At 39.9% G+C, this 23,305-nt stretch overlaps 1 long non-coding RNA gene across 5 annotated transcripts in view; it reads right to left on the bottom strand.

The window, feature by feature from the left end:
- The window catches only part of EPB41L4A, a 266,512-nt gene that overhangs the window by 146,584 nt on the left and 96,623 nt on the right, over nt 1–23,305 (bottom strand). For 4 of the 5 annotated variants that reach the window (XR_002342070.1, XR_002342067.1, XR_002342069.1 and 1 more), the window contains one exon: nt 12,407–12,511. The exons of the other annotated variant lie outside the window; for it this stretch is intronic. This is a non-coding gene — a long non-coding RNA (erythrocyte membrane protein band 4.1 like 4A). The remainder of the gene's footprint in view (nt 1–12,406; nt 12,512–23,305) is intronic. 5 annotated transcript variants of the gene reach the window in all.

Below are 23,305 nucleotides of genomic sequence, written 5' to 3'. Positions count from 1 at the left end.
TTTTGGGCATATAACTCAGGGAAGTTCAAGGAATTGAGTGATCTTCCTTTATCCAACTACCTCCTTTAGTTGACAAGGTCACCCAGGGCTCATACCTATAAAACAAGTAGGAATAAACTTGATGCTGAGCCCTATCTCACTCCAGAGACATATTATTGTCATCCAGGGGTCCGTGCAACAATAACTGGAGCAGCCCATTATTTTAATTGATAAATGTTCACTTTTTTTTTTTTGTCTTTTGGGGGCCACACCTGCAGCATATGGAGGTTCCCAGGCTAGGGGTCTAATTGGAGCTACAGCTGCTGGCCTATGCCAGAGCCACAGCAACACAGGATCCAAGCCACGTCTGCAGCCTACACGACAGCTCGCGGCAACGCTGGATCCTTAAGCCACTGAGCGAGGCCAGGGATCAAACCTGCAACCTCATGGTTCCTAGTCAGATTCATTTTCACAGTAAATAGAAATAAATAGAAAATAGAGAAATTAATAGAAATAAAGAGAAAATTCTATGAACAAGGCAGAATACAAGTTTAAGACAAAAGGAATAAAGAAAATTCTCTGACTGCTAAAGGAAAACTTGTTCACGTTTTTTTTTTAAAAGGTTGATGATGAGTACCAAAAGTGCTATGACATATAGAGTCATTTAAGAGTATACATTTAAGATGCATTTAAGAGTAATGTGACAGATTCTACAATGTTAGTATTTATGATAAACTGAAAATGTGAATCTATTTAAACTTAGGATAAAATTTTTATTCTCTACCTAAAATTATACACAGGTACATAGTTTGTTGTTTGTTTTTTAATTCTGGAAAGTCACTACTTTCAAGAACATTAAAAATAGGAGTTCCGTCATGGTGCAGTGGTTAACTAATCCAATTGGGAACCATGAGGTTGTGGGTTCGACCCCTGGCCTTGCTCAGTGGGTTAACGGTCCGGCGTTGCCGTGAGCTATGGTGTAGGTTGCAGACTCGGCTCGGATCCTGTGTTGCTGTGGCTCTGGCGTAGGCGGGGGGCTACAGCTCTGATTAGACCCCTAACCTGGGAACATCCATATGCCGAGAGAGTGGTCCAAAGAAATAGCAAAAAAAGAAGAAAAAATAATAATAATAAAATAAATTTAAAAAAAGAACATTAAAAAGAAAGAACAGGTCTGGAGGGGGAGATGATGATTTCCAGTTTTGCATATGTTGTGTTTGCAGGATCTAAGGGACGTCCAAGTTCAGAATAAGAGCCAACACTTACACTGCATTGACCACACAATTTATTTTATTTTTTTCTACAGTACAGCATGGGGACCAAGTTACACTCACATGTATACATTTTTTTTCCACCCTTTGTTCTGTTGCAATATAAGTATCTAGACTGACCATACAATATAAAGCACTCATCTGATATGCATGGCCAACAGAAACATGAAAAAAAATGCTCAACATCATTAATTATTAGAGAAATGAAAATCAAAACTGCAATGATGTACTACCTCACACCAGTCAGAATGGCTGTCATTAGTAAGACTACAAATAAATGCTGGAGAGGGTGTGGAGAAAAGGCAACCCTCTTACACTGTTGCTGGGAATGTAAACTGGTACAACCGCTGTGGAAAACAGTATGGAGATTCCTCAAAAAACTAAATATAGAACTACCATTTAACCCAGCAATCCCATCTAGGGCATATATCCAGACAAAACTTTCATTCAAAAAGATACATGCGCCCCTATGTTCACTGCAGCACTATTCACAATAACCAAGACATGGAAACAACCTAAATGTTCACTGACAGGTGAATAGATTAAGAAGATGTGGTACATATACACAATGGAATACTACTCAGCCATAAAAAAAGAACAAAATAATGCCATATTCATCAACATGGATAGAACTAGAGATTTTCATACTAAGTGAAGTCAGAAAGAGAAAGACAAATACTATATGATAACATTTATATGTGGAATCTAAAATATGCCACAGATGAACCTATCTAGAGAACAGAAACAGTCTCACAGACATGGTTGCCAAAGGGGAAGGGAGTAGGATGGACTGGGAGTTTGGGGTTAGAAGATGAAAACTATTACATTTAGAATGGATAAGAAATGAGGTCCTGCTGTATAGCACAGAGAACTGTATCTAATCACCTGTGGTAGAAGATGACGGAAGATAATGAGAGAAGAAGAGTATATATATATATATATATATATATATATATATATAACCGGATCACTTTGCTGTACAGCAGAAATTGACAGAACACTGTAAATCAAATATAATAAGAAAATTTTTAAAAACAAAAACAAAAAACAAAAAGATACATGTAACCCTTATGTTCACTGTAGCACTATTCACAACAGCCAAGACATGGAAACAAACTAAAAGTCCTTCAACACATGAATGAGTTAAAATGTGGTACAAATACAGAAAAGAATACCATTCAGCCATAAAAAAAGAACAAAATAATTCCATGTGCAGCAACATGGATGGAACCAGAGATTCTCATACTAAGTGAACTAAGTCAGAAAGACAAACACCATATGATATCACTTATATGTGGAATAACAAATATGCCACAGATGAACCTATCTACAGAACAGAAACAGTCTCACAGACATGGTTGCCAAGGGGGAAGGGAGTAGGATGGACTGGAAGTTTGGGGTTAGAAGATACAAACTATTACATTTAGAATGGATAAGAATTGAGGTCTTACTGTATAGCACAGAGAACTACATACACTCTCTTGGGATAGATCATGATGGAAGATAATATAAGAAAAATAAGGGGTGTGGGTGTGTGTGACTGGGTTACTATGTATAGCAAAAATTGGAACAACACTGTAAATCAGCTATACTTAAATAAAGTGAAGGGGCAACTGAAAAAAAAACCTGTCTGCTTCTTGATTTCTGCCCTGTTCCTTCACTAAACACTTAAGGGTGCTTCAGGTAGTAAAAGTTTTTTTTTCCTCCAGTGTTACTGAGATGTAAGTGATAAAGAACACTATATTAGCCCAAGGCATACAACATAAATGATTTGGTACACATACATGTTGTGAAACGATCATAATGTTAGTTATTAACATCTATCACCTCACACAGTTACAATCTTTTCTCTTGTGTAATGAAATTTTAAGATCTAGCCTCTTAGCAACTTTCAAATATATAACACAGAATTGTTCACTATTGTCACCATGGTGCACATTACACTCCCAGAACTCATAACTGGAAGTTTCTGCCTTTTGACCCCCTTCATCCCTTCCCCCACCTCCCGTCCTGACAACCACTCATCTGCTGTCTGCATCCATGAGTGCAGCATTTTTAGATTCCACATATAATTGAGATTATACACTCTTTGCCTTTCTCTGACTTATTTCAAGACAAAATCCACCCATGTTGTTGAAAATAGTAGGATTTCCTCTTTTATATAGCTAAATAACATTCCATTATAAAATATTTATCACATCTTTATCCATTCCTTTGACAACCTTAGTTTATTTCCCTGTCTTGGCTACAAAAGTTTCACCTTGTAATAATCCAACATGATAAACTTCATTTCTCTCTTTGCAATAGGACTCATTTTATCACTGACACCTATTTTAGCAGTCATTACAGTACCTGCCAGAACTTAAAGATACAGAAAATGAAATCTTACTCACAATGCAAAATACACTAAAGAAGAATATCATTATTCACAGCAAAGCCTACCTGCTGGTGCTCAATGGATAGGATCATTTTTTTTTTTTTTTTCTTTTTGGCTTACACACATGGATTGCAGAAGTTCCTGGGCCAGGGATCAAACCCATGTCATAGCAGTGACCTGAGTGGCTGTAGTGATAATGCTGGATCCTTAACCTGCTGCACCACAAGTGAACTCCCAAGATGAGAACATTTTTGCTCAATAATCCTCAGAGCATTTGGGGGCACTGAGCAGGAAACTACACAGTATAGTTTCTATATTTTTAGGAAGTTCTCTCAGAAACATACGTAGCTAGAAGCAGCAGCATTAAATGTGAGAGCCTAAATATTCATTTAGAACATAGGAAAACTATGGACAAAATCATATCAACATTTTTAGGAAAAGGCAGAGTAAAAGTGATCATAAAAAAGACTGAAATAGGTGGAGTTCCCGTCATGGCTCAGCGGAAACGAATCAGACTACTATCCATGAAGACACAGGCTCGATCCCTGGCCTCGCTCAGTGGGTTAAGGATCTGGTGTGGCTGTGAGCTTGGGTGTAGGTAGCAGATGCAGCTCAGATCTGGCATTGTTTGTGGCCATGGGGTAGGCCAGCAGCTACAGCTCCAATTGGCCCCCTAGCCTAAGAACCTCCATATGCCGCAGGTTCAGCCCTAAAAACAAAACAAAACAAAAAAGAGTTAATAGGAAACAACCAGAAGAAAACTTGAAAAAAGAAAAACAAGGAGAATGTGTTGTCAGAAGAGCAAAATGAGAACATTTTAAGAACGGAGTCATTAGGGTCAACACAACTGAAAGCTCAAGGAAGAGAAAGGCTGAAAGTGTCCCCGTGGATGTTGCAACGAATGAGGTCCCAGAGGACTGTTTCGGTTTATGATGAGTAGCAAAGCGGAAAGGTGAGAAGTTTAGCAATGAATGGGATTTGGGAAAAGTGAAGGCGATGAATCCAAGCAAAGCTTTCTGGAGTTTAGGTGTGAGTCAATAAGGCAGTAGACACAGGAGTTCATGGGGGTGTGGGAGGGTGGTTTTAAATGGGAGAGGCTTAAATGTGCCTAAACCCTGATGGAAGAGAGGGAACAGAGAGGGGAAGGGCTGCAGATGCAAGAATGAGAGATGATAAAATCCAGGTGAGAGGCACTGGGGCTCTTCTATTGAGAGGAGAGAAAAGATGTGAAAGAAGCAACCAAGTGCGTGTGGAACTTTAAGAAGTCGGGAAGTTTCCATCTGACTGCTTTACTGTCTTGGTGAAGAAGAGTTCACTCAGGAAGAGGACATTTGTGTACACGGACTGAATTTTGTGACCAAAAAAATAAGTAAGTAAAAGCGTATGATGATAACTACTAATTTTAAAACCAGGAGTAGTATTGGGGTATCACATTTATTCTTTTTTTATTTCCCCCAGTCACAGGCAGAGCGAGCAGAAGTTCCCAGACCAGGGATTGAACCTGAGCCACAGCAGTGACAATGCCCAAGTCTTTAATTGCAAGGCCACCAGGGAACTGCTATTCTTACTGCTGCTTTCAATATCAACAAAACTCATCTTCAAAAATTTCCAAAGGTGTTTAAGAGTCCAGCTTATGTGATTTTCTCTCTTCTTTCCCCTAGCCTGTTTCCTTCTTTCCTCTATTCCACTTTTAAAAATATGTCACCAGAAATATTTTCTTCTATCCCAGTTTCAATAGGAGTCCTTCAAAATGTTTAACATCTTATAATACAAAGAGTGTTCTCTGACTTGGTCCTACAACAATCCTGAGAACTGAGGTATGGAAGGCATTATTCTCAATATTCAGAAAAATTAAGCAACTTGACCATTTATTAGAAGCAGATATAGGACTTAGACCTATCTTGTGACTCCAAAGGCAATTATCTGATCCACCACATCACACTTCATTTATAATAACTTCTGAACACCGAAAGGCAGCTCATGTTCCTTCCAGCCTCAGAGTCATTTCAAACTCACCCAATTATTATAAGTAAACAAGCCTGCATTATTAATTCCAATTCTCTGCCTATCATTAACAGATCTCACCATCCCTCTAAGGAACCAAGATAATCTTGAAGTGGAACCAATATTACTCATAGACATCTGCGGATGCGCATGCAGCCCTAATCACAGAAATCCTGAGCATCTGCAGAAGAACATATGCTGTAATGACCCAGGGAAGTAATAGTGTTTCTGCATAATGTGATGAACTGAAACAAGAAAGCTCAGGCTTCCACTGAGCTAGCAAGAGAAACTGCTTCCCACAGTAACCACGTGTATTGGTTTCTTTTTGCTGCTGCAACACATGACCATAAACTTGGTAGCTTAAAAGCACAGACATGTATCATCTTCCAATTCTGAAGGTCAAAAGTCCAAAATGGTCTCATGGGGTGCAACAGACTGAATGTTTGTGTCTGCTGGAAATTTCTATGTTAAAGCCCTAATCCCAACAGGATGGTGTTTGGAGGTAGGGCCTCTGGGAGGTAATTAGGTCAGTGACGTTACAAGGAAAAGTACGCAATCTACAACCTGGAATAGGACCCTCCCCAGAACCCAACCATGCTGGCACCCTGATTTCAGACTTTCATCCTCCAGAACTGTGAGAAATCAATGTTTCTATTTAAACCACCCAGTTTATGGTAATTTGTTAAAGCAGCCCAAACTAAGACACTGGGCTTATAATCAAAGCAGGGTAGTGCTCCTTCTGGAGGATCCAGGGGAGAATTCTTGCCTTGCCTTTTCCAGCTTTTTCAGGCTGCCTGGCTTCCTGGTATCAAGACCTCCTTCCAGTAAATACACGACTCTGACCTCTGCGTCCACTGCCACATCTCCTTCTCTGACTGTCCTGCCTCCTCTTTCATGGAGAAGAATGCTTGTAATTATATGGGTCCCACCTGGAAAATATCCCAATCATGAGATCCTCAATTTAATCACATCTGTAAATTCCCTTTTGTCATATAAGGTAATGTATGCACAGGTGCTGGGGATTAGGACACAGAGCAGAGAGATCTGGTATCCACTCAAAGCAAAGACACACAAAGCTAATCTACTGGCCACATGCCATGAGGAAAGCAGCTGAGCTAGTCCCTCAACTAGGATATACAGGCCTAGAAGGTGCTGGAAGGAGCCCACTTTCCTGGCAGCTCTGCTGTTCTAGAGTAAGCATCAGTACTTTAAGAGAATTTTAAATACAGCTAGTTAAGTGGCAACGTCATTAGACAAAGCTAGGTCTCTGCCTCCCAGGTGTGTTCCTGTAATCCCTCACATCCACCCTATACCAAGGCTGGAAATCCTGTGTAAGTCAAACCAGGGCCCTGATATGACACAGGCCAGAGCAGAACAGAAAGTAGATTCTAGGCCCAGGCTAAGTGCTCTCACCACTGTTTTGAGGAAAAGAATCTTCAAGTACACGAACCCCCTGGTGCATCTTTAAGAGACAGCTTTCTAAAAGAAAGTCTGAGGTAACGCAGTCTCAATAAGCATGTCTTGATGAAGAACTGCTTTATTTCCCAGAGACTCTCTGTACAGACCCACCCTGAGAAATGAAGTTAAGAAATTACGATGCCTAGAGTGTTCCACATCAAGTCAGCCGTACCCTTAGAGAGATGTCAGCTTTAACAAGGTTTATTTCTGTCCAGCTGTTACTCTTTACACCAAGGTAACACCTAAATCAATGCATTTGCTATGAGAATTTCCCAGGACTTGGTCCCAAGGGATGCACAGCTTAATAAAATTTGTATTTTTTCATTTAATATTCAGTCAGTAAATTCCTTTTCCTCAGACTTCCTTAGACTCTGTGAAAAACATCAAAAGCTCGAGAACATGGCCTGCACAGATGAGGTACTCATTAAATAACCATTGAACAACCACATGAATGTGTGAATACACAAAGGCCTAAATAAGCTCTCTTGCTACAAGGTCAATCTGAGAAGTTGGCTTATCGGAAAACGCCACTCAGAGCCTCTCTACAAACATTAATATGTAAGTTACATAAAAGGGAAATCTTCAGTGACCTAAGTGTGCAGGACCTTTTCATCCTACAGGCATTCCCGTCAGGATATTACACTGGTTGAAGGTCTTAGAGACGTGAAGACTTGGGTTTGAGTTCCGGTCTTAATACTTGCTGGTTATGGGACCTTGAGGAAGTTGTTTAACCTTTTCATTTTTATTTTTAATTTTTTAAATTTAAAAAATTTTTTTATTTTTGCTTTTTAGGGCCTCACCCATGGCACACAGAAGTTCCCAGGCTAGGGGTCAAATTGGAGCCACAGCTGCCAGCCTACACCACAGCCACAGCAACACAGGATCCAAGCAGTCTGCAACCTACACCACAGCTCATGGCAATGCCAGATCCTTAACCCAATGGGCGAGGCCCAGGATCAAACCCACATTTTCATGGATCCTAGTTGGATTCATTAACCACTGAGCCACAAAGGGAACTCCGAACCTTTTTAGCTTCTGGTTCTTCCCCTCTGATGACAGAATAGTAGTATTTGACCTGCACAGTTGTTCTGAGCATGTAATGAATGTAAGAAAATGGGAGTTCCCGTCGTGGCGCAGTGGTTAACGAATCCGACTAGGAACCATGAGGTTGCGGGTTCGGTCCCTGCCCTTGCTCAGTGGGTTAACGATCCGGCGTTGCCGTGAGCTGTGGTGTAGGTTGCAGACTCGGCTCGGATCCCGTGTTGCTGTGGCTCTGGCGTAGGCTGGTGGCTACAGCTCCGATTCAACCCCTAGCCTGGGAACCTCCATATGCCGCAGGAGCGGCCCAAGAAATAGCAACAACAACAACAAAAGACAAAAAGACAAAAAAAATAAAAATAAATGAATGTAAGAAAATGTTCAACAGTTCCTGATACTTTGGTGACAAGGACAGCAGCAGCTGATACTGTTTAGATCAGGTCCCCTTGGATACCGTGGTTCTATAGGACAGACAGCAAGTTCCCTGCCATGTGGGGTCCACCTGTCCCAGGGACATGTACATCCCTAATTCTCCAGGGTAGCTGCCCATCTCTTCATGCAACATACACTAGTTCTCTGAGGTGGGCATAAAGCCCTCGCTGACCCTTCCTCACCAGCTCTTCAGCCACTGCCAGTCTAACTCGCTCACATTTGCACACTTATACTTTGACCACAACTGGCTGAACAGCAGTGCTGCAGGCTGTCCAGTCTATCCCACACACCCCCACCATGGGCCTGGCCCCAAGGCACAGTCCACACTGTTAATGGAGGGAGGAGGAAGGACATCTGTTCACTGACGTAGCAATCTCATTTTCCTTGTTGTCTTTCCTCCTCTTATCCCCACCTCTTCTTCCCGCTTCCTCTTTTTACTTGCTTCAAGAATTGACCTAAGTGGTCCCCATTAGCGCCTCAAAATCTTCTCTATGTAGATCTTAATTACACAAAAGATTGTTTCACAGGCATTCACCATTAAAATCAACTTTCAGCTGCAGAAAAGAGTAAAGCAGGAGTTCCTGTCGTGGCGCAGTGGTTAACGAATAAGACTAGGAACCAAGAGGTTGCGGGTTCGGTCCCTGCCCTTGCTCAGTGGGTTAACAATCCGGCATTGCCGTGAGCTATGGTGTAGGTTGCAGACACGGCTCGGATCCCGCGTTGCTGTGGCTCTGGCGTAGGCCAGTGGCTACGGCTCCGATTCGACCCCTAGCCTGGGAACTTCCATGTGCTGCGGGAACAGCCCAAGAAATAGCAAAAAGACAAAAAAAAAAAAAAAAAAAAAAAAAAGAAGAAGAAAAGAGTAAAGCAATGAACAAAATCCAATCTAATGGACAATAATTCAAGTACATTCATAGAAATCATTCCTCTATTTTTAAGACAAAGATTTTTCACCATGTCCTATGCCATTCTGACAGAAAGACATTCTTAAATTCTTTTTTCCACTTCTTCTAAATTATTTTTTCCATTATAGTTGGTTTACAGTGTTCTGTCAATTTTCTACTATACAGCAAAATGACCCAGTCACAACATACATATATACATTCTTTTTCTCACATTTTCCTCTACCACGCTCCATGACAAGTGACTAGATATAGTTCTCAGTGCTATACAGCAAGATCTCTTTGCTTAAATTCTTACTGACTCTAAATAACTACAGGATATGAGGGTTGTTCCTACTAATATAAAGAATGGACAGAGAAATGCAAATTCAGGTTTATCAACAATTTCCTCAGAAACTTAAAGTTGGTGGTGGGGGGTTGCCCTTCTAGAGTGAAAAGGCTGCCTGCTCTTATTCCTGCCCCAGAACCCAAGAGAAGCAAATCAGGAATAGAATTTCGTGTTCCTACCCATACAACCTGGATCAGCCCTACAGAAATGATACTTAAATGGTGACCTTAAGGAAGGGCAAATTTTCATGACCTTATTCACACAGCTTCCTACAATAAGAGGAAAATAAGACAATCAGACAAAACATTTGAACATGAAAAGACGAAGTAATATTTATAAATCACCTCTATTTTATCTGAGTTTACTAGAAAGAAAGAAATTCAGGAGGCAAAAAAATAGCTTTTCGTGTGACCGACGCAGCCAATGCTTTTATGACATAAAAATCATGACTTAGCAGTTTTCTCCCTCCAACTGTATAATTTATTTTCTCCTAAAACCTGTTTTACAAACACTATCACAAATGCCATCCCTTAGAAATAGAAGTATGAGAAAAAAAAAAATGGTTGTCCTTAACAAGCCCTAGACAACTTTGAATGAATGAATACTACTAATTCTACTAATTCTAATTCAATACTACTAATTCTTTTGCAATGATATGAGCCATTGTTTGAACTTCTCTAGCTTTTCACATTTTTCCTGTGGAATGTGAAGAAGGGAAGGGCGGGGGGAGCCAGAGAGACAGATAAGGTCTATACAATTGTAGCAAGACAGTCAATCTTTCCAGGCAAGGTCTGACATACTAGATAAGATCAGGAAACTGAATTTCCTTCTGCTCAGAAAAATGCTATTTCAGAAATATGAATGTAATGCAAGATATCTTCTATAGCCTTCAACTTAATCTTTCAGTATGGATTTATAGTTCTGCGATACTGACTTATGACCTATACAGGGCAGAATTCAGTAAGCTTCTGAATATGTCCAGTCCCTTTCTTTGAAGTATGCATTAATGACCACTTGCCTTTAGAAAGCCATTTTGTCCTATGGAAAGCTAACCAACACACCCAATTTTTTATTCCTACTTTCTGAAATCCTCCTGTAAAACAGAACAGGTTATGGAACTAGCTCAAGAAAAATCACAAGTTATCATCATCAAGAGCATTCCATTCGCCTGCCTCTTCTCATCCTAGCACATTCTTGGGAAAAGGGCAGAAGCAAACTCACTCAGACAATCATGTGTCTCAATGAACAGACCCCAGGTGACCTAGTGGAGGCTGGAGAACTGAGAAAGGAAAAGGAGGAAATCTATTTCAAAAGGAGTATAAAAAATAAAAGTTCAGTCAAATGGCCTTTTTTTTTTTTTCTTTTTAGAGCCACACCCGCAGCATATGGAAGTTCCTAGGCTAAGGGGTCAAATTGGAGCTTCAGCTGCCAGTCTACACCACAGCCACAGCAACACGGGATCTGAACGGCACCTGTGACCTACACTGCAGCTTGAGGCAATGCCGGATCCTTAACCCAGTAAGTGAGGCCAGGGATCGAACCCAAATCCTCATGGGCACTAATCGAGTTCTTAACCCACTGAGCCACAAGGGGAACCCCTAAGTAAGGTATTTTGAGGTAAGCATATAAGCATTATAAGCATAACAAGACTGAGGTTAAGATCTTAGAAAGTCACATTGATGAATATATTTTCACCCCTCAAAATCATCACCTCCAAAGTCTCTCCTCTGCAGCCTTATAACCATGTAGAATCTGTACTAACCAATGGGGTGACTTTCTTATAACTTCCCACAACCAACCAGTCAGGAAGGTCTTGAGTTAAATCCCCATGAACAACTGACCATCAGACACCAAAAGCTTGGGTGCCTTTATTACTCATATTCAAACTCATGAATGAAAACCCCTACTTATTTATTTATTTATTTATTTTTGCTCTTTTTTTGAGGGCCGCTCCCACAGCATACAGAGATTCCCAGGCTAGGGATCTAATCAGAGCTACAACTGCCGGCCTATGCCACGGCCACAGCAATGCAGGATCCGAGCCACGTCTGCAACCTACACCACAGCTCACAGCAACGCCAGATCCTTAACCCACCAAGCTAGGCCAGGGCTGGAACCCGCAACCTCATGGTTTCTCGTCGGATTCGTTTCCGCTGCGCCACAATGGGAACTCCCCCCTACTTATTTTATTTTGCGACTGCTCATCCAACTTCTAAAACTTAGGCACCTTTCTACACTACTTCTTCTCTTTAAACCATTTAGTTTCTTAAAAAGCAATAATATCTGTCACTTCAAAAGACCAGCCACCAGAATCCTAACCATTTTAACGGCTAATTCAGTCCCTGTAAGAGCACAAAAGGCAAGTACTCTCTGAGATGGCTGCAAAAACAGAAGCCATGCAAGCCACCAACAAAGAACTCTCTATATACATAAGCTGTGAATCCTACAAATCTACAGATTTTTGGCAGAGGTGGAAAAGATGCCAAGAAAATGGCAATAGAAAATATGTTTAAGTTTTCCAGTCATTTTCAGTTACAAAAGCCTAGTCATCAGGAAAAGCCAGAGATACGGTGAAATTTATAACCAGAAAAATTTAATATGAAGTCACTGTACTCACCGTCTGATGGTTTCTGTCACAGTAACGCAGCCCAAAATAATCTATCTCCACAAGGTTTATGTGACGAAATACGTGCTCAAGGACAACGGAACCTTTCGTTGACTTCTGCAAAAACAATTCACAGTTTTTTTGTTTTTTTGGGTTTTTTTTTTTTTTTTGCTTTTTTTTAATAAAGTGTCTTGTCTTTCTCAGTGGGGCACAGTCACAGTTCTCATCTTTTATTAGCTTCACTCACATGGGAAAAATTTTATTAGCCCCTGGGTCCCTCCTTAAGTTTTGCCTCAATTACAAAGAAAGGGATTCTAAGTATTCAATAAATTGCTTTAGAAAACAATTTTTAAACTGTTGTACATTTTAAATTAATACAAGGTGTAGTATCTTGTCTTTTGGCACTGTAAATTCAAGGCAAAATTATCATTTTAATAAAGATCATAGTTTATATGAAGTGTAGCTAATAGACTCATTCTAAAAACTTACATTGGTTAAAATTCCACAGTTCTTTCACTTTAAAAAAGCAATTATCACTTACATCATTATTCCACAATTAAAGCAGAATACATATAAAGTTGAAATAACAATAGCCAATGCTTTTAAAATTTTTTATTTTTCTTAAAAAAGTTGTTTTTTTTTAATTTAAATATTAGTTTCAAGTGTAATACATTTGCATACATTATCAAATGATCACCAGGGTAAGTTTAGTAACCATCTGTCCCCATACACAGTTATTATAATATTACTGACCATATTCCTTGTGCTCCATATTGTATCCTTGTTAGTATATAACTGGAGGTCTGTACCATTTAATCCCTTCACCTATTTCACCCCTCCCTTCTGGCAACCATCCATTACTTCTCTGTATCTACAAGTCTGCCTTCATTTTATTTTGTTTGTTCTGATTTTAGATTCCACAAGTATTTGTCTTTCCCTGACTCACTGCACTAAGCATAATATCCTCTAGATTTATCCATGCTGTCATAAATAGCAAGACTTCTTTTTTTTAAAAAATGACTGAGTAGTAGTATTTATTGTGTATATATATATACACAGCACATCTTCACCCATTCATTTATCAATGAACACTTAGGCAGCTTCTACATTTTGGCTATTGGAAATAATGCTTCATTGAACACTGGAGTGCATTTATCTTTTCAAACTAGTGTAGTGTTTGTGATTTTCTTTAATGATTTTTATTTTCTCCACCATAGCTGGCTTACAGTGTTCTGTCAATTTTCTACTCTACAGCCAGATGACCCAGTCATATGTACATATAAACATTCTTTTTCTGTCTTTATCATGCTCCATCATAAGTGACTAGATATAGTTCCCAGTGCTATACAGCAGGATCTCATTGCTTATCCATTGCAAAGGCAGTATGTTTTTTATTTCTTCAGGTAAAGAAGTAAAATTGCTAAATCATATGGCAGTTCTACTTTAATTTTTCGTAACTTCTCTTTTACTTCTGATTTTAGTCTTTTGGGCCCCCTTTCACTTCTGATTTTACTCTTTTGGGCCCTCTTGGTAAGTCTGGCTAGAGGTTAGGAATTTTGTTTGTCTTTTCAAAAAATCAGTGCTTAGTTTCATTGACCTTTTCTATTGACTTCCTAGTCTGTGCTTCACTTATTTCTTCTTCAGTCTTTATGATTTCTTATGTTATCTGTGGGTTTTGTTTGTTCTTTATCTATATCCTTTAGATGTAAGATTAGATTTTTGAGATTTTTCTTTGCTGGGGTAGGCTTGAATTACTATAAACTTCCTTCTTAGAACTGCTTGTCCTGCACCCCACATATTTTAGACTGTTATGTTTCAATTTTCATTTATCTCTAGAGTTTCTGATTTCCTCTTTGATTTCTTTCGGTGACCCACTAGTGTTTAGCTTCCATGTCTTCATGTTTTTTGCAGTTTTCTTTTTATAGTTGATTTCTAGTCTTTTTATTTATTTATTTATTTTCTTAACAGACTATTTAGCAAGTATTTATTGAGCACCTGCTGTATGCCAGGTACCATTTGAGGCACTCAGTAGATTTCTAGTCTTATACCAGTGAGGTTGGAAGAGACACTTGATATGATTTCAATCTTCTTATATTTATAGAAACTTGTTTTGTATGCTAGCATGTGATCTATCCTGGGGAATGTTTTACATGAAAAGAATATGTACTCTGCTTTTAGATAGAATGTTCTATATGTATCTACTAAGATCGTCAGATCTAATATGTTAAGGCAAGTTATTGATTTTCTGCCTGGATGATCTATCCCTTGATGTCAATGGTGTGTTAAAGTCCCCTATTATTATTGTTACTATCAATTCCCCACTTTGTTTCTTAACATTTGCTGTATGTATTTAAGCACTCCTTTGTTAGATAGATATATTTTTGTACTTATTGTATCTTCTTTCTTGTTGATTTAATCCCTTAGATTATCATGTACTACCCTTCTTTTTCTCATTACACTCTTTCTTTTTTTTTTTTTTTTTTTTTTTTTGTCTTTTGTTGTTGTTGTTGCTATTTCTTGGGCCGCTCCCGCGGCATATGGAGGTTCCCAGGCTAGGGGTCCAATCGGAGCTGGAGCCACCAGCCTACGCCAGAGCCACAGCAACGCGGGATCCGAGTCGCGTCTGCAACCTACACCACAGCTCACAGCAACGCCGGATCGTTAACCCACTGAGCAAGGGCAGGGACCGAACCCGCAACCTCATGGTTCCTAGTCGGATTCGTTAACCACTGCGCCACGACGGGAACTCCTACACTCTTTCTTTTAAAGTATATTTTGTCTGATACAAATATTGCTACCGCAGCTTTCTTTTCATTTCCATTTGCCTGGAATATTTCCCCCCATCCTCTCAGTACGTGCGTCTTAGATTTCAAGTAAGTCTCTTTCAGGCAGGATATACATGGGTCTTCTTTTTTTTTTTCTTTTTTTAGGGCCATGCCTGCAGCATATGGAGGTTCCCAGGCTAGAGGTCCAATGAGAGCTACAGCTGTCAGCCTATACCACAGCCACAGCAATGCCAGATCTGAGTCACATCTGCCACCTACACCACAGGTCATAGCAATGCCGGATCCTTAACCCACTCAGCGAGGCCAAGGATCAAACCAGCAACCTCATGGTTCTTATTCCTAGTAGGATTCGTTTCTGCTGCACCATGATGTGCACACCATGGATCTTCTTTTTCATCCAGTGAGCTATTCTGTTTTTTGTTTTTTATGGCTGCACCCAGAGCATATGGAAGTTCCCAGGCTAGGGGTCAAACTGGAGCTGCAGCTGCCAGAGTACACCGCAGCCACAGCAATGCCAGATCCAATCCTTGTCTTTAACCTATGCCATAGCTCATGGCAACGCTGGATCCTTAATCCACTGAGTAAGGCCAAGGATCGAACTGTCATCCTCATGGATACTAGCTGCATTCTTAACCCACTGAGCCATAGCAGGAACTCCCATACTCTGTCTTTGGATTGGAGAATTTAGATTTTAAATAACTGATAGGTATATGCTTACTGCCATTTTGTTAACAATTTTATGGTTGTTTTGGTAGCTTTTGTTTTTTTGTTTTGCACCCCCTGCAGCATATGGAATTCACAGGCCAGGGATCAGATCCGAGCTGTAGTTGTGACCTATGACACAGCTGCAGCAACACTGCATCCTTAACCCCACTGTGCTGGGGCAGGGATCAAACCTGCAACCCTGTGCTCCAGAGACACCACCAATCCTGTTATGCCACAGCAGGAATTCCTGTAGTTCTTTTTTGCTCCTTTCTTTTATGATAGGTTTTTGGTTTGTAGTTACCATGAGGTTCGTATGTAACAATCTATGTGATTATTTTACATTGATGATCTCAAGTTTTAACACATTCTAACACATTCACCCCCAAATCCCCACCATTTACTGTTTTTCACATCATATTTTTATATCTTTTTGTTTTGTGTATCCCTTAACTAGTTTTTGTGGATATAGATGATTTTACTATTTTTGTTTTCTAGCCTTCCTATTAACTTTATATGTGGTTGGTTTACTACTTTTACTGTATGTTTGCCTTAACCAATGAGATTTTTCCTTTCATAAGTTTCCCATTTCTAGTAGTGGTCTTTTCTTGTCTGCTTAGAGAAGTCCCTTTAACATTTCCTGTGAAGCTAGTTTTGAGGTGCTGACTTCTTTTAGCTTTAGCTTGTCTTTAAAACTCTCTTTCCTTCAAGTCTAACTGACACCCTCGCTGGGTAGAATATTCTTGGTTGTAGGTTTTTTCCCTTTCACTTTAAATACATCAAGCCACTCCTTTCTAATCTGCAGAGTTTCTGATGAAAAGCTGGCTGACAGTCTAATGGGAATTCCCTTGTACATGACTAGTTGCTCTTCTCTTGTTGCTTTTAAGATTCTCTCTTCATCTTTAATTTCTGTCATTCTAATTAAATTGTTTCTTGGTGTGGACTTCATTGAGTTCATCCTGTTTGCACTCTGTTTTGTGGGCCTAAATGTCTGTTTACCTTCCCAGGCCAGGGAAGTTTTCAGCTATTATTTCTTCAAGTAAGTTTTCAATCCCTTTCTCTCTTCTCTTTCCGGGTCTCCTATAAGGCAAAATGTTCATACAACTGATGTTGTTCCAAAGGTCTCTTAAACTATCCTCATTTTTTTTCTTTCATTCTCTTTTCTTTTTTTTTTTTCCTTTTTCTGTTCAACTTGGATGATTTTCACTGCTCTGTCTTCCAGTTTGCTGATCCAGTCCTATGAATCATTTAATCTGCCAGTGATTCCTTCTAATGTATTTTTTATTTCAGTTGTATTCTTCAGCTCTCCTTGGGTCTTTATACTTTCTAATTCTTGGTTAAATGTCTCACTGTGTTCATCCATTTTTCTCCCAAGTTCACTGATCATCTTTGTGATCAGTACCCTGAAATCTCTCAGGTAGACTGCTTGCCTCCACTTTCTTTAGTTCTTTTTCTGAGGTTTTGTCTTATTCCATCATTTGGAATACAATTATCTGTCTCATTTTGCCCAATTCTCTGTGTTCATCCCTATGTGTTAGGTAGAGTGATTATGTTTCCCAATCTTAAAGAAGCAGTCTGATGTAGGAGACATCCTGTGGGGCCCAGCAGCATACTCTCCTCTAGTCACCAGACCAATATGCTCTAGGGCTGCCCTGTACACAGGCTATGTGGGCCTTTCTGCTGTGGTGGCGCCAGGTATAATGAGTGCACTCATAGGCAAGATAGGCTTCTAACCCAATTGGCTGCCAGGTCCTGCCTTGGCTGTGCCTGCCAGCCCAGTGTTGGGTGGAAATGGGTCCTGGCATGGGTGGCTGTGAAGCTCTGTGGTTTCTGGAACTGGTGCTGACCTGCTGTTGAGCAAGTAAGCCCTCAGCACCAACAGGTTAGAGGGAAAACTCCAAAATGTCCTTTGTCATCACCTCTGTCTCAAAGCCACAACAAATGGCTGCTCCCACATCTGTATCACCAAAGGGGGTGCCAGTTACTTCCTGCCTCTCCAGGAGATCAGCAAGTTGATCTCTCCAGCAAGTTGGTATGATCAGCAAGTTGGTATGACCTAGGCATTTTTCAAATTAGGTTCTGCTTCTGGGCTGGGACTCAAAGCATATGAGGGTGTGCATGCACTGGTTAAGAGTGGAGTCTCTGTTCCCTACAGCCCTGCAGCTCTCCTATACACAAGCCTCTATACACAAGCCTCACTAGCCGACAAAGCCATTTGAAGCGAAACATGCTTGGGGCTTATCTTCCCAATGCAGAACCCTCAGGCTGGGACCTTCACCCCTCATTCTTTGGGGAGAACTTCTGCAGTGGTGGTAATCCTCCCACGTTTGGGTTTCCTTCCCAGGGTTGTGGGTCTTGACTATATGAACCTCTGCCCCACCTACCCACATCACTGTAGTTCCTTCTTTGTATTTTTACTTGTGGAAAATCTTTTGTGCAAGTCTTCAGGTCATTTTCATAGACAGTTGCTCTGTCAATAGTGTCATTTTGATGTGCCCGGGGGAGGAGGTGAGCTTAGGGTCTTCCTACTCTACCACCTTGGCCACCTACCACCAAAGCTTTATTTTCAATCCTTAACTAATAAACCCATAGATTAAAGCCACCACAGTTAATGTTCTGAAAAGCCCTTGTGAAAATATTTGACTTTATCTCTTGCACATAAGCACAGACATAAAACATTTCCCTTGTATGCTCTGTAAATGCAGACCCCTGTTTAAAAAACTAACCTCTCCTCTCCCCCCCTATATTTTTTAAATCACCTAATATATTAATTATTCACATATAAGAGAAACATTTAATCAGCAAGCATTACTCCACATACACATTAATCTTGAAAAGAATCCATGTTGATGGTATACGTATAGATACAGACTTCTTTTTTTTCCCCCATCATTGACAGGTATGACAGGGTCGTAAGAGAAATCCCCAAGATGTCACACATTATGTTACTGAAGCAGAGTTTTGTTCAGCTGCTCTTTTCTCAGAGAATTACTGTTACACACTTACTCATGTACAGTGAAGACACTGTGCTGTTTTTACAAAATGGATTGTAATATAAGGAAAATGTTTTTTATTAAATATATTATAAAATTTTAGGGTGATAAAAGCTGATCAGAGCACACACTGGGAGAAGACAGTTCTTGTTACAAATTGCACAGCTATTTTGTTTTCCTCCAAATTACTTTGGTTGAACTTAATTGGTCCTTTGCTTAAAACCCATTTGATAATTTATCAACAAAAACCCCTTCCATGATGGATCTTTAGGTTGTTAAGCATTTTCTGCTATAATAACAATGCCACATCCAGAAAATGCCTCTTTGTGCTCATGTACCTATATCTTTAACTACGGTAAAAATTTGTCAATGAAATTACTCATTCAAAGAAGAGGCCTACTTAAGATTACAATGGACCCTGCCAAAAAGACTACATTTCATTCAATGAGAGTACATGTCCCCATACCCTTGCAACATTTGGATCGGGCAACATTTTTCTAATCTGACTGAGCAAAAAAAGAGAAGAGGGGGTAATGATCTTCCTGTTCATTTTCTGGCCTGAATAAAAGTAACTGCTCTGTCATGTGCTTACTAACCAATCACATACCCTAGCACTTTAGTTATTCTCTAACCTGAAGTTTATGAGCAATTTCTCTTAAATACTTCTCATCCTTGTACAATTTTATTTAGTATATTTAGCTCTTCACTCCATCTGGAAACCATTTTTGTGCTTGGGATAAGGGCCTAATTTTGCTTCCAAATGGACAGACAACTGCAGCACCATTTATCTAAAAGGCCATCCCATCATTTCTCTTTTGACTGAAGTAACTTATCATCTACTAAATGAATCCTCAATTTATGCCATAGATTATTCCTGGTCTGACCTTCCAAGATTTTATTAAGTTTAGTTTAATACAGTTTGTTGTTATCTATCATTCTCTTTCAAATTTGTCTCTGCCAATTCTTAGACATTTTTCTCTACTACAGGAAGTTTAGAACCAGCCTGCCAACTTAACAAACAATTCTGTTAAGAATCTGACCGAATTAAACTGAAATGACAGACTGGATGACTTGGGAGGTAATGCTGTATTTACAAAGTGAAATTTATATGGTTTTCATTTCTATCCTTCAAGGAAATGTTATACTTTTTTTCATGTAGGTCTTAGAAAATTCTACTTGGGCATTGTAGCAGGCAGAATTTACAAAATGCCCCCTCCCCACCAAAAAAATGTCCTGCTCTAATCCCTGGAACCAGTGAGTATGATAAAATATCAATCCTCTTATTATGTTATGTGTCACAATCTTGACATTAAAATACAGAGATTGTTGGAGTACATCTAACCTCATCACTTGGGCCCTTATAAGCAAAGCACTTTCTACAGCAAATGAGGAAGGCAGAGGGGAAGTCAAAGACAGTTAAAGCATGAAAACAATTCCATAGATCTTTGCCACGTGAAAAATCATGGGGGCCCCCTAAGAAAGCAATGTTAAGAAGCCTCAAGGAGCTGAGAGTCAGCACCAGGTGACAGCCTATAAGGAAATGGGAACCTCAGGCCTGCAACCACAAGCACTGGATTTTGTGAACACCTCAAAGAGTCTGAAAGCAGATTCTTCCTCAGTGCCTTCAGATAAGAGACATGCTGACAACCACCTTGATTTCAGCCTTGGGAGCCTGAGGAGAGAACCCAGTCATGCCATCCTGGACTTCAGACTTTCAAAATGGTGAGAAAACAGACCAGAGCAGGCTTAAACCACTAACTTGTGGTACTTTGCTATGCAATAATAAAAAACTAATACAGGCTTATTCTTAGCTATTCTATAGATTTATTACTGTTATACCTTCTGACTATTGCTAATCTCTTGGAAAAGCAACTGATTTTCCTACACTGCTCTATTTCTTAGCCATCTTGCCAGAACCCTTTCTAATGAAAACAGTTTGTCCATGGAATCTTTTCAGATAACCACATTTTCTACCAGTAAGTGTTCTAGTTCTTCGTTATCAAAAGACCTCTTCCATATTTACTTCTCTTTTCTTACAGTACTGGCTGGAACCTCATAGAAGGAGGACTAAGAGTTGTGAGAACATTCATCCTTATCTTCTTCCTGATTTTAATTGCTTCTGAAATTTCTTTAAGTACAATGACTGCTATATGCCCTTATATATACCCTTTATCAAATAGAACATTCTTTTATTCCTGCTTTTTGGGTTTTGTTCAGTTTGTTTTATTTTGTTTTGATTTTTAATAGGTAATAATTTTATCATCTTCTTAAAGAAAATCTGAGATAATGATCTTTGTCCTTTCACCTATGATTTACATTAATACAGTTTCCTTTTTTTTTTTTTTTTTTTGTCTTTTTGCCATTTCTTGGGACGCTCCTGTGGCATATGGAGTTCCTAGGCTAGGGGTCTAATCGGAGCTGTAGCTTCCAGCCTACACCAGAGCCATAGCAACGCGGGATCTGAGCCGTGTCTGCGACCTACACCACAGCTCACGGCCATGCTGGATCTTTAACCCACTGAGCAAGGCCAGCAATCGAACCTACAACCTCATGGTTCCTAGTCGGATTCGTTAACCACTGAGCCACGACGGGAACTCCACATTAATACAGTTTCTGATGTCAAATATTCTTACAGAGAATTTCCCATTTGAGATCTTTTGTTCTGTGTATATAATATCAAGTCCCCTTCTTATCTGGAGAGAATCCCCCACTATCAGAGTCTTGGTGGAGGCAGAAACCAGACTCCCTAACCCCTGGCAGCTGGGCCACAGAACATGACCTAGTTTCAACTAGGGACTTTCACTTCTGACCAAGTGATGCAAAGATGAAGGAAGAGTTGAGTGTTCATTCATGGTAGGGCTCCCAACAGTAGGGTGCTCAATAGCAGAGGTATTCAGAGACAGAATAAGCTGTGCCAAGGAGTAACGGTGACTGACTCCTGAGCCAGGTTTCCCAGTGTTCCTGAAGTACCACTACACAGAAACAGCAAAGCAATCCACCAGCCAGCCTCCTTTCCCTCTGCCCCATGGGAGCAGCGATTAAGTATGTTTGGACCCAAGAGCCATCCCAGGGCCTCCAGGGAAAATCCTAGGTAACAACATAGAAAATTGGATCCAACAGTATACCAAAAATAGCATCACAAATACATCAGCTGATCACAGGAATGTGAGTACATCAGAGTTCTTGGATGCAAAGAGTAACAGTTGACTCTAGCTAAGTAATCATGAAAGGAATTTACTGGAAAGACATTGGGTGTATTCAGGCTCTACAGACATCACCTTCTGCTAAATAATCCTAATACCCATAGCCACTAAATTTGGAGCAATCCTTAATCCATCAGTACCTCCTTCCATGTTCTCCTACCCATGTTTTGGGCTATAATTTTCACCTTAAATTATTTATTTACATGTGCCTTTTGCCCCACGAATTTTTAAAATAATTTATGGCCAATTGAGACCAGTTATTTTCCAGGCGGCTGTGGAAAATGCACAGACATCTTTCCTATTCAAAATATTTCTGGAAGGCTGGCATACAAGCCAGTGTTCTACCTTGATCTAATATCTCCTCAGGGTCCGTCCTCCTATCCAAGCACAGACAGGAACAGGTAGAGCCACACAACTCTGCCCAATACTTCTACCCCAAGCAGGTAAAGAAGTGCTTCATGAAGGAATTGTGCTTGCAATTATAAGAGGAATGAATTGTGCTTGCAATTACAGCTCCTGAAATGGGGCATATTTTTAAAATATACAAGGCTGCCTTTAACAAAAACATTATGTGCCTCTATTTCCATAAGAAATCTTAGCTTTTTCATACATATAATCTATTTGAAAAGCATAAAGAAGATATAATGCCCTACTCAAGAAGCAAATACACAAAAGCAAACCTGGCAAACTGGCTTAGAAGTTTGGAACATATATGGAGATTTCAAACATTTCATGCAAGAATCACCGTTTCCAAAACCATCATTCCAAAAATACCAGAACATTGTCTGTTGATTCTCTGTGACAGTTCTGAATTTATATAGAATCTGGTCTTGAAAATACTTTACAAATATTATCATTTAGCATATGTTATCCTCTACAGAGAAATCACAAGGAAGGCATGCAGTGTTATGCACTGATCCAGAGCTGACCTAAGAGAAAACACGATGCCTCATGCTTCCCTCTACAGCTGTCTGTACGTTACAGGTGTGTCTGCACAAGCACCTGGAGTAGAGCCAGGTGGGCCTTAGAAATACCATATTTCTGTCACTACTTCAGGCAAACATGTACAAGAAAACCCCTTAACTTCTTATCTGTCACACTATAATATGACAAGACTCAGAAAGCTTGGATGCCAATAATACATTAGCTACTGGGGTGGGGGTGACATCACCAGCTCACATTTCTGCCCATCCTGCATAACTGACCCCCTCTGGTCACTTGCCCTTC

Source organism: Sus scrofa, chromosome 2 (assembly GCF_000003025.6).
Source record: "Sus scrofa isolate TJ Tabasco breed Duroc chromosome 2, Sscrofa11.1, whole genome shotgun sequence".
NCBI classification, from domain to species: Eukaryota; Metazoa; Chordata; class Mammalia; order Artiodactyla; family Suidae; genus Sus; species Sus scrofa.
The sequence above is the reverse complement of the archived record's forward strand: the minus strand, read 5'-3'. Positions and strand labels throughout refer to the sequence as shown.